The 12,642-nt window shown below is 37.2% G+C and overlaps 1 protein-coding gene across 4 annotated transcripts in view; it reads right to left on the bottom strand.

The window, feature by feature from the left end:
* The window catches only part of LOC148030001 (uncharacterized), a 160,035-nt gene that overhangs the window by 81,291 nt on the left and 66,102 nt on the right, over positions 1-12,642 (bottom strand). The gene's annotated exons all lie outside the window — the stretch shown is intronic.

Genomic DNA, 12,642 nt, shown 5'->3' with positions numbered 1-12,642 from the left:
AAAAGAAAAACCTTCGATACTCAAAATAAAAGTATCTTCTTATTACTTAAATCGGTAATGAGATAGCTCAATGAAAAGTGTCATCAGGAAAATCCAAGACCCAAGATTAAGAATCATGACAAAAAGGTCAAGGGAAACCTATGCTTATAAGCTTATGGCTTACATAAATATTCATGCATAAGCATATTTTATCATATTACTTGCCATATTAAAAGAAATACTTTCAGTATTTATAGATGCTGCTAAGATTTAATTTATCTAAAATTGAATAATCATAGGATGTGCATACTAAACAAAATTTTAGCTAAATCGAGAATCTTTCAAGTCCCATTCTTCATTATTTACAATATTGGGACTCCAAAAAGACATATTTAAGTCTCCCAAAGCTACCATATGACAATCATTAGAAATCTTATGAAAAATGGAATCTATTGAGCTATTGAACAATGAATTTGGAGCAACTTTGTGAGAGTTATAGCAAAGAGAAAGTTTTAACCATGAGTCCTAAAATTGTGAAAATTTTCCATTGTCACTAATAACGTGTTACTAGACTTCCCCCAAGAGTAGATGCACTATCTCTTTAGATTGCTAGGTTACTACTTTAGATTGCTAGGATTGGCATTGGATATGAGAGGTCTATTCATAGAGACTTGTTGAAAATGCTAGGAGGCATCAAGGAGCCACATGGCTCTTGTCGTAATTCCTTGGGCATGCTACGACAAGCTTACCCCCTAGGAGCCCAAGTGGCATCCAAGAAAGCCCTCATAATAGTTGAGGGTAGACCTGATGGATTTATTTTGGCCTTCAAGTGGAGTTTTGATATAGACTAGAATAATTATGTTTTTTTTAAAAAGATAATAAATTCAAACATATATTTTATTTTTGAAACTATTTACTTTCCTTTGTATTCGAGTGCTCAGTGTATGCCTAACTTTTGTGAATGAACATTATTTAACAGATTAACTAACAAAACTATTTTTATATGTCAAACTAAATTGTATTAGCATATTTGAAAACTAAAATACTCCTCCAAGGAAGAAGATGATTAGATCGCATCTTTCCTATGGCAACATGGACTTCGTTAGTTGAGAGGATTTTATGAAAACTCAAGTGCTAGATAAGAAGGGGATGAGGATAAGCTAAGAAGCCTAGAATGCTGACTATCCCAGTATGTTGTCTTAGAACCCAACTATTATTGTTTTTGGAGCTAGAGTTGAAACACACCTCAAACCCATAAGGATTAACTTGAAAACGGAAATCTAAGTTATATGCTATGGTCCTCTATCAACCATCTATCATTAGCTTGTAAGGTCACTACTTTGTTATCATCTCGCAAGTCAAAGCAAACCATTACCCAGTTGGTTCAAAGAGAGTGAGAAACCAGGGGAAATTATGTGCATGGACCCTTGGACCGACCGGGTAAAGTCTAATTTGGCCTCCTAAAAAGGCATTCATTTGGTTTTAATGATGACACACTAGGTCATTTCTAAGCTTACCTAATCTAACAATCCGGAGGAGTCCACCTTATAGAACATGTAGGATACTGCATGAGTTCAAAAGAAAGGGTGTTATATTTAGTAAAATTTATAGGATTATATTTACAAAAGGGATTTTGAATTAGAATTTGCAAAAAAACTGTAAGTTTAGTAAAGTAAAAGGGGCCATTTTAAAGCCTTATACTATGGAAAGAAAGGGTATTTATTCATATCCTTTGAATGCACGCTATATAGATGATTTCTTATAGGTAGACTCCCCTAGCTAACAGTTCAATTATAATGGAAGCCTCTAAGTATAAACAAGACCACTTTGTTGTTGTTGGCAAGGCCCATCAAGGATCTAACCACCAAGTTTCCTTAAGGATTTTATTTAGTTTGCTAATTAGTCCTAGCACACTTTAATTTAATATATAGAACTTGACTTCATTAATTAGCTCTTTTAAACATGTTCATTCACATAAATTAAGCATAGATAGAAATATAATTTCAAATAATTTTTGAAAATAGTTGCATATAATATATTTATGTGCACTCTCAAAGTGCAATATTGTGCCAGCATTTTGTCCCTTACAATGTACCCCATATCCAAAGTACATGGATACCCGTGTATACATACAATCTACCAATCCACCCCTATTTAGCATCAGGGTCTTCTAGGAAGATCATGATAGACCCATAGGGGTTAAAACACACTTTGACATGTAAGGAGTTTACAGCCAAAGCCCCCCTTGGCACTGCCCTTGTCACCTCCTAGCCTAACATTGTCCTATGGAGAGACCTTTAATTGTTAAGAAACCAAAACAATTTCCTTTAATATCTCAAAAGAGAAGATATAATCCACAACTTATTTCTCCTTAGAATGCAACCACATAACGCAACACATGACAGTCTCCCCTAGTGTTTAGGACGTGATACTTCTCAAACCCTCTTCATACTTTTCAAAGGTCATATGCTTTCCTCTAAATGATACATCACTTTAGCATACATTACATTTTGCAAGCATGAGCAAGGCATCTATCTTTACTCCTAGTGGTTATGTCCTCTAAGGAATAATCATGATTAGTTCATAATGAATAATTTATTTTTGTATTCTACAAATATTGTAACTCGTAATTTCCTCCTAAATGCACAATCACTTAAGGATATTCATGGATCTTGATTACATGAAGATGACACCTTCAGTGTTGCAAGTTATAACAATAGTGGACTAGTTATAAGCTAATCAATCAACTGCTCAATCATTTGACTTAGTAAAACTTTCTTTAAATCTACCCAAAGGTACTTGAATAGATGTTGGTATGGATGGGACTTGGTTCATATGTGCAACCTCTTGTCATGCTCCCTTTTCACCACTTCGGGGCCATCATAATAACAAGCAATATTCTTCTAACTCATTCTTTGATCTATGCCTTCTTGAACCCCTAGAGCACCTCCAAACCTACATGTCTTTGAAATAGATCTTGGGAAGGAAAACCAAATATGTAGATTCTTAGCAGAGCAGGGTAGTATCTAGGTCGCGAGGAATGAATAATCTAAGTGTTATCTCTCTTTCTATTATCCTCTCTTGTTACTATCTCTCTTCTGTCTAACTCTCTCTCTCATTCAATTATCCTTCATCTCATCTTACTATCTCTCTCTAATTTTCTCTCTTGTAATTATCCTCCCCTCTTATCTCTTTAACCTCCTCTCTCTCACTACCTCTCCCTTTAACTACTATCTCCTACTACCTTCTCTCTCTCTCTCTCTCTCTCTCTCTCTCTCTCTCTCTCTCTCTCTCTCTCTCTGTGGTTTGTGTTCAATAGTCCAATACTAAAATAATTGATGGTATAACACCTTAGTTGTAATAGGCTTTTGTATAGCCTTTGACTAACCCATCACCAAAAAGAGTGCTTTGCTAACCATGTACTAGCTTTGAGGAGACGAATGTGCTACAAGGTTACCACTTTTGACATCATGCTATGAGGTTTGTGGATGCTGTCAGGATGCTCGTGATGATGTAGACAATGAGCATGAGAATGATGATGTATATGATGATGATGGTTTTTTTTCCGCACATGATAGTAGTTCTTCACATTTTATTAATGATGTTATATCCTCTCTCCCTTGAAGGAATCAAGATATCCTCATCCCTAGAGAAACTAGGGCTATCACTTTTCCTATGGTGGTTTGATCCTATGATCCATGGGTTAGGATCTACCACGCTTTCATTCTGCTACTCTAGTACAAGCATTCAACTTCAAAGGGATATTATGAATCCAAAGATAGGTTTCTCGCAACATATTGGCTAAATTAATTAGAGAAGTAGGGTCCATTACAAGTATAAGACATATTGCATCTTTCTAGGCTTCTACCCATCTTGAAAGGGTATAATATGCTTTAAGTTTTTATCATTATCTTACTCCTAAAGTATACTGAATGATCAACTTGTATGGCTTTTCTTTGTTAGGATTCTTGATTCAAATCAAGGCAACTAGCTTGGATATGCCCTAGCTCATTGCAATGGAAACATCAATGAGTGAGGCATCTCCTCAAAATATGTCATCACTATTTGAAGTCGCCAAAGCTTTAGATCTAAAAAGAGCATCTTCAAGATCTTTGGGTCACAAGGATTCTAATTGAGTATCTAACGGAAAACTTAACCCTCAACAAAACTTGGCCACATGTTGAGTAATATCCATACCCAAAGCATACTTTTTGAGAGTTATGAATCAAGAGTAATATGCTTCTAGGATCAATTCTAGTTAGCAAAGCTTGAAGAACTCCTTCATCTTTAAGATAGGACGTTAGAGGATTTTTTGTCTATATTGTGAAAACATCTAACAAGTCATATATTAAATTCTTCCATGGTTTACATGCAGAATAGTAAAAGGTAAGATCTGCCACTTATTTCCTCATTGTAGTTATTTCACAATGCATGAAAAGATAGGTGGTGAGGATGCCAAGATTGTGATAAGGTAGAATATCCATGTCAAGTCACACAAGTCAAAAAGAGGAAGTTTGCATACATATGGCCTAAATTAATGAACTGACTTATTTTAACGCTTCACATACAAAAACTTTAGAGAGGGGAACATGAGAATTAAAAAAGAGAAAAAAGTGGAGAGAGAAAACAAGAACACTATATTAGAGAACTTGGGAATCTCCCAAGTCCCACTTTCAAATAAGGGGTAAAGATTTGGCCATGTGGCTACATCTTAACCCATGCTTCAAAGTGGGACTTGGAAAGACAACTTATATAGTAATTATGGTAAAGTCCACTTTCAAAAGTAAGGGGACAAGATTTAATCGTGCAGCCAAATCTTAACTAAATTAGGAATTCCCAAACTATATGAGAATTCCCAAATTCCCTAATATATAGTGTTCAAGGGCAACATGAAAAAAATGTGACTAAGTTTTGAAGCTCTTGGAGAGGCCACCATAGCTCATGAGAAAGTTGAAACAAGAGAGAAACACAATGGAAGTGGAGCCAATGACATCTTGGGAGTTTCTTTATGCTTACAATTAGTTGGATCTTGGATAGTGTCTACTACTATACTAATAATAACTACTAGGGTATTTGCTATCATAAACCATTCACAAGGTGATTCTAAGTCTTCCACGGTGTCTTGTTTATGTATATGATGCTCTACTACTACTAGATCATTTCTAAACTAAGAATCCATGGTATTTTAAAGGATTGGAGGAGCAAAGGCTTGCATTTTCATTCTTGTAATAATAGTAACTAGTAGGGTATCTACTGTAATAAAGGTTTCTTAGGGGGTTCTAGAGCCTTTAGAGGCATCTCCTTCATGCATATGGTGCTTTGGGGATGAAAGAACACTGTTAGAATAAGAGTACATAGTTTTATGAAGATTTGGGATAGCATTGGGACTATTTTTATTTTCTATAATTAAACTATTATAATAGAGCCAAAGCACTAATTCAGTCCCCATACAAATTTTTAGCAAGATCTAATGTATGGTGAAGCTTGAAAGTATGGCTCCGGATTGATAGGGACTACCATATATGATATTGTTTGAAAGTTTATGTATAGTTTCATAGCTAAAATAATTTAAGTAAGCCTATGTAATGTAGGGTTATGCTAGTGACAAGGTGCACTTTTTAGTCAAAATGTTAGAGCTTGGGTTATGTACTTGTACTTGAGCACATGTAGTGATTGTATTTGACAAACTCTATCATAAAAAGATTGAATCAAAGGATTTTCTAAGGGTTCCTATCTTGATGTTTTGTGTTTAAAATTGATTCTATTCCTCTCTTTTCTTATTCTTTTTATGCTTAAATATCTATATCCTTCTCGTCATGACCCTTTTGGTTAAGGCCTTTGATCGTATATGATCTAACATTGGTAAGCATGTTTTGAAGGCCATCGAAAGGTTGTAGAATGGGAGGCCATGCATATTGCTAAGAAATAGACAAATGATGTATGCTCCAGGAAGAGATGTCTTAAATCCCATACGTGTAGTGAGGAGAGTGGAACAACCCAACTTATATAAAGCATTGTACTTGACTATCACTTTCATAATGATGAATACAATATCATGATGCTTTCCTCCTTCAGTTAGTGTCAGTGTCAGTCCAATACACAAGATTGTCTTTATAAGTCCAAGCTTCCATCTTGGAACCTTACTCACTTGTGTAACAATTGTCTACTCATTGTCCATGTCAACATGAATTTAGTCTTCATCTTCCGACCTCCATAGCTTCTTCCATGTATGTCATTACTGTGGCAAGATTGCCTATATAGCCAATGAATGTTTCCACCACAAGAAAAGAGAACGACAGATGCATAATGATTACTACCAAGCCACTTCATGAATGAACAAGAAGAAGATGATAATGATGATTCTTCCGCTACCATCAACAACTCCGACAGATTGTTTTAAAGAATTTTCATTGTATCTTTCATATGTTTTTTCCATAGCGGATCTCTATTTTTTCCTTAGTGTATTTTCTTGGTAAAAACCCTTGCCAAAGATGTAAAGTTTCAAGCTTTAACTTGACTAGGTTGCTTATGAGCTAGTCTCCCAGGCTATGCCATCATGTAAGGGGGCAAAAGCTAGCAAGTGTAGGGATTCATCATTTAAGGGGGGATGTTGAGAAATAGACAAACGATATATGCTCCAAGAAGAGATGTCCCAAGTCCCATATGCATAGTGAAAGGATAGTGGAACAACCCAACTTTTATAAACCATTGTACTTGACTATCACTTTCATAATGATGAATACAATATCATGATGCTTTCCTCTTTCGGTTAGTGTCAGTGTAAGTCCAATACACAAGATTGTCTTTATAAGTCCAAGCTTTCCATTGGGGTTCACTCATAGTAAAGAAGACATGTCACCTGCATGCAAGGACTTAAAAAAAAAACCCTATTTATGAAGCTTGTAAAACTCATACATCCCCCTATTTAAGGTTATCAGATATATGCATGTATGACTTTTTATGTATTCCCTTTCTTAAATGTAAGTCTTCATAGAACATATACTAATTTTCTTTTAAAAGTTGGAATTATCCTAAGCAATTAAAAATATCAAAATGGTCATATCACAAAGTGATTTATGTAGTGGCACTTAGATATCATCGAAGTATGTGTTGCAATGTTTTTTAGTGCATGTGTCCCCTTACCTAATGAGCAGAGTGATTAGGGGAATTGAACCCCTTTATACTTAAAGTGACTACACCAAGTAGACACCAAGCTCTCTTTGGAAGAAGGGGAGTTGAATCTCTCTATTAAAACCATGGGAGAGTGCCAACTCTCCCCCTCCCACACTATGATTAATTCACTAACCCTAATATGTGAGGGTTTAGGGTTTTAACCTTACTTGTCAAGGTCTCTTGTATGCCATGGAGAAACCAATCTATGGAGAGAGGTGATCAAATGCATCCCCCCATTGTTTTTCCCTCTATCCCTTCCTTAAATTTAAGTTCAATATAGGAAATTAGAGGGGTCTACCTCTCATAGATTTTATACCTTGGTTTTGTCAAGAGGTAGGGTGAGAACTGTGATGTGTTTTGTTGCCTATTTTTTGTATTAGCTTGATGCTCTTTATTGTTGTGTTTATTTGCAGATCTATTCGTGGGATTTGACGGGCTGAGTCGCGCTATCCCGTGGTTGCCAATGACAGATGATTTTTTATGCCAAGAAGTGCCTAAAAATAGCAAAAAAAAATGAATTTTAGGGGAAAAATAGACTTCGTCGAAGACAGCGATTGCAATCAGTACGATTTTAAGCGGCAATGCCCGAAAGTGCTTAAAAGACCCACTAGACGACAATTTGAGAATTTTCATAATTTTTTGGTGTGTCAGATGAGACACTGGTAGATGCTCGACAGTGGAGGACTTCAAGACAGATGCCCATCATTTTTTGGACTGCAAATCGAGTACCGGATGAAGAAACGGGAGTGCCTAGGAGACCAAGACCCAAAAGGGCAAGTGGGAAAGAACTTAAGAGAGCCCAAAATATGTGCCTTTTGGGGGCTCCCTTTAAAAGCCCCTAAAAAAATGAAAATCATGGGGGGAGGGAGGTGCGTCAGTTTTTTTTGGCGTAGGCAAAAGAAGGCCCTATTATTCTATTTGGTGGAGGAGGGGGACTATCGTACTTACAAACAACCCCCCCTTCTGATTACATGGCTGATTCTCCTACTGTCTTCACTCTCCATCGCTGCCTTCGACTTTAGAGATGGCTGTCCAGTTGTGGAGATGCAGATCTAGTCTTTCTCTCTCCTCTTTCCCTGTCCTGCATAGAGGTACTTCATGTGGCAAGAATCAAGAAGAGAATCGGAAGATGGATGCTTCTCCGGGGAGGCACCGGATTGTTCCAAGAGGTTGAGGAGGCTGAAGGCTGAAGATTTAAGCTGAAATCCATGACTAGTTGGTCGATATTTAGTCCTAATTAAATATTCAAAAAACCTCAAACACGCAAAAAGGCGGTATGCTCTATTTTATGAAAGAATTTTGCTTGTTTCTTATTGTTCATGGTCTAAATGGTATGCACATGGGCTGAAATTTTATTTGAATGTTCCTTGTATTAATTTTTAGGGTTGCAATCACTCTTATGCAGAGCCTGTATTGATTTATAGCAATTATAAATATTCAAAACCTGAAAAAACACTAATTTTGATGGATATTGATAGTTTCTTTGATTTTGAGTGAAATAAAATAAGAGAAAATGCTAAGTTTCAGTTCCAATGATTAGTCATCAGAAAAAACCAAAAAATATCTATTTTCTATTCAAAATAAATAGAAAAAATAGAGAAAAAAATGGGTTTCTTGCATTTAAAGAAAATAAAAAAACGAAATCTATATATGTGAATATTTGTGCATGAGGTTAAGCCTCAGTTTGGCCCTTGTCCTTTGTGTTAAAGTGCTTATTTATTGATTTTACATATAAAAAATGACATAAAAGAACCTCTACACCTATGCATCGCAGTAAAATTTAAACGGTGAGGGGAAGGATGATGTTATACCATAGTTTAAGCGCTGAAATAATACAAAGTCTGATTGTTCTCTTTATGCATAACATTTAGGATGCGATTTATTTGGAAATAATGGATCTAGCAGTATGAGGTTTGTCTTGATGCTAGGTTCTTGCAACGAAGCACTGCGTATGAGCGGAAAATTCATTAAAAGGGTTGTTTTTGCACGACACATAGGCTGATTTTAAACCATAAGTGTTTGTGCACAATAAGGCATCCACCATTGCATGAACCATACACATGGTATCTATTCTTGGCATGCATAGCAATTGGTTAAAGTATAAATGACCCACGCTGGAGAGAGTGAGGCACCCAAGCTGTAGGTCTAGATGGTGGGTTCAAGAGGACAAGTAAGTGAGGACTGATACATTCTTGGAACGATATAATATTGGTACCAAGAGTAGATTCTGTTTTGTATGTGTTATATGTATTAGCGACGCATTGAGGGGCCAATCCCCAAGGTGTAGAGGGATCGCAGCGGGGCGAAATCAACCGAGGGGTGCCTCCTATGTTGTTCTACATGGTGAATTACACCAAAACGTGTAGGGTCTCCCTTTGAGGAGTCTCAGTGTAATGGGCCCACCCTCAAATTACGGGACACATCTTAGCAGCCCATCGAGAGATCAATCTAGAAGACGCCGCCCGACACTCCCAAGGAATGACACAGTGTTTGCCAACTAGGGTCTCTCGAGTCTACCCTGCAACGAAACTTATCCGACTGTTCCCACTAGTATTGACCTGAGTCCGGGTTCCTAGCAGTCGAGTCTTCCTAACAGCCTTCTAGCGTCAGTCTTCAGCCGCTCCACTTTGCATAGATACAACTGGAACCAAGCAGACTCATACCGCACTTGGTTCAAAGAGAATGGAAAATGAGAGGGATGCATTGCTCGACCTCTCTGCTGTAGGGCATAGTTCCATTCCGGTCCCCTAAAACGGTATGAATCAGGGTTCTAAATAGAGGGAGAGAAAACACTAGAGGCAGACCTCACACTAAGTGAGCTTGTGAGCAAGTGTCTTATCGACAATACGACTGCTGATTAGAGTGCGGCAACACTAGGCTGGCGAGCCCCTCTCAATGTCCCCTTTGGCTAAAGAAAGAGTTTGCAATAAATTCTTCATCTCATCGGTCGAAAAAGAAGAAGCTTTCGATGATGAAGTGGGTGGAGTATCTAAAGAGTCTCCCATCTCGACAATCAGAAGCGATGCTTTCATGTCGGTCTCACTAGGTGTCGCACGAAATAATACGTGTGGGAATTTGTGAAAGTCGCTCGCCACATGAATGCGTGGCAAGATGGAAGCAAAAGATAAGAAGAGTACTAAAATCAAGACAAATACATGGAGTAAAAGAATGGTTAAGATTCTCATTCCATCGATTAGATATGTCCTCATTATAAGAAGAAGTAGAAACAAAAATTTTAATCTTCTTGATATGTTCTCATAGATTTCTTGATTGTTACACATAAGGAATAGAATAGATGAAGTTTAATGAATTAATGCACAAGATAACTTCAAATTTTGAGAGCATAATTTGTCATGAATATGTGAGTTGAAAGTGTTTTCAATATTGTAGATAGGACACTTCCAAGTAATAAGATTCCATCACATAAACCATTAACGGTTTGATTACTATAGCAGGTTTGTCACCCCATTGCATTCATCATAACTAGACAGAATGCTCCTTCATATCTTGTTGGATAGTTACCATGTATGAGTTTCTAAGGTTCCGCAGGAATATGGTTTTGTGATGAGTGATGAGGATTTTGAGATAAAACCAATGAGTAGGGAAGAGAAATCAGTTAAGCTTCACAGCTTTGTATAAACTCCACTTTCACATGTATCGTTCCAACTTAGCAATAAGATGTTGTGGTCTTTTGTCGATGCCTAACTTGGTGAATAAGCTATGATCTTGTAGCAACTAGAAACCCCATGGTGAATCGTTAATCGTCATGAAAGAATTCCAATACTTCATATGAGCTCAAAGTCCCCCACTTTAAACAAAATGGTATCAATCAAGTCTTGATGAGAATGCAGGGATGAAAAGCAACCAACTTCCAAAATACGTTCACCAGCTATGAAGCAATTATGCCGCTCTACCTTTGAATCTCGGTATTGCAGTTGGCTGAAGGAGAGGTGGAAGCAGACTATTATAGTAGGAGTGGTGGTGGGAGGAGAGGCCATGAGTGTGATGAAAGATTGCACTCTCTTCGGCTATCTTGTCTTGCCTTCTCCTCTGTTGTTGCAGTGCCCTCTTCGATTTGCAGTCAACCCCTTCAGTATGTTTGTCGATGCTTGAGTCGTCCTCCTCGTTCTTCTTCTTTCTGCCTCCCCCATCCTCTGAGATGATCTCCTCATTACCTTTTATAACTGTCCATCACCTCGAAAAATCTTTAGAAAACTTTTAAAGAAGCATTATGCAACTTTAATTACTTCCTCTATTTGAGGCGTCAAAAGAAAGCATCTTCTATTGACGCCAGAGATTACGTCTTTACAACTTGTACTATTCCAGATTTGACCTTGCTCACAAAAAGGTTAAAAATATGCTTGTGAAGTTCACCCTTGTGACGAAAAAGTAATCATGTATTTCTAGAATACTGAATTTTTCATCATCTTCATAAAGTATCATCCGTTCTACCAAGCCATCCTTCTTATAAAATCCCCATAGAAAGAGTATACCTCATGTGTGCACCGATTATAATGCGTTCTATTTACCCCACCTAGACACTTCGAGATTAGAAGAAGAAAATGGAAAATAAGGAGGAAACATCTTTGCCAAATATGAGGCACATGATTCCCATGTAAACAAAACAATATAGTCCGAATGTAAAGGACGGATTGTTGTGCAAATGCATATAAATTGAATCAATATATATTGAAAGAACCAGGAATCTTTGCACTACTCAGAAGCAATATCCAGGCATTAGATCTCCTAGAGCTTCTTTGTAGAACAAAACATGCATCAAAATTGTACCTTCTTCTGTGCTACTCAGAACCTAAATCTGATGGCTCCGTTGGCTCCGAAAGGGGGATAAAACTTTAGGACACCTACTCACCGATCTCCCAGATCAGTCCTTCTTCTTCTTTCAGTTCAAAGTGCAGCTTTCAACCTATTTACAACAATCGTGACCCGCGTGATTTCATCAATATGTCCTTTTTATGAAAATCCCATAACTGACTGAAAAAGCAACTTGCTTTTTGCATGCCATCCTAATCTAGAAGATTTTCTAACTTTTTTGGATTTTTACAATAAATAATATAAAAATAGACCTAAAATTATCAAAAAATCTAGTATTTTTGGATAATCCATGCAACTCACACTAATACTAATGACCTAGATCACATTGACTCTCTTGATCAATAAGAAGTCGGATGATGATGCATTCTAGAGTTTTTCACACCGTGTCCACATAGTGGCATGACAACGTATGCACCAACCATGATCCACATCAACTGGCCATCTACTAGTATCATATAAACCTTGCATTATAACATTAATCTTGGAGCCATGATTCAAAAGAGCAACACAAGGAGTCCCTGTTTCACCAAGCTTGACTAGAGTCTATGTAGTCGCACGAGCCGAGTGACTATGAGAAAAATGTTCCTGAGGCACCAATCTAGGTGCATCATCGCTCTCATCATATTGTACGGGCTGAAGTAAAGGATGAAGAGACTT

Source organism: Lygodium microphyllum, chromosome 10 (assembly GCF_053477565.2).
Source record: "Lygodium microphyllum isolate KBCC chromosome 10, Lygodium_microphyllum_v1.1.10, whole genome shotgun sequence".
NCBI classification, from domain to species: Eukaryota; Viridiplantae; Streptophyta; class Polypodiopsida; order Schizaeales; family Lygodiaceae; genus Lygodium; species Lygodium microphyllum.
The sequence above is the reverse complement of the archived record's forward strand: the minus strand, read 5'-3'. Positions and strand labels throughout refer to the sequence as shown.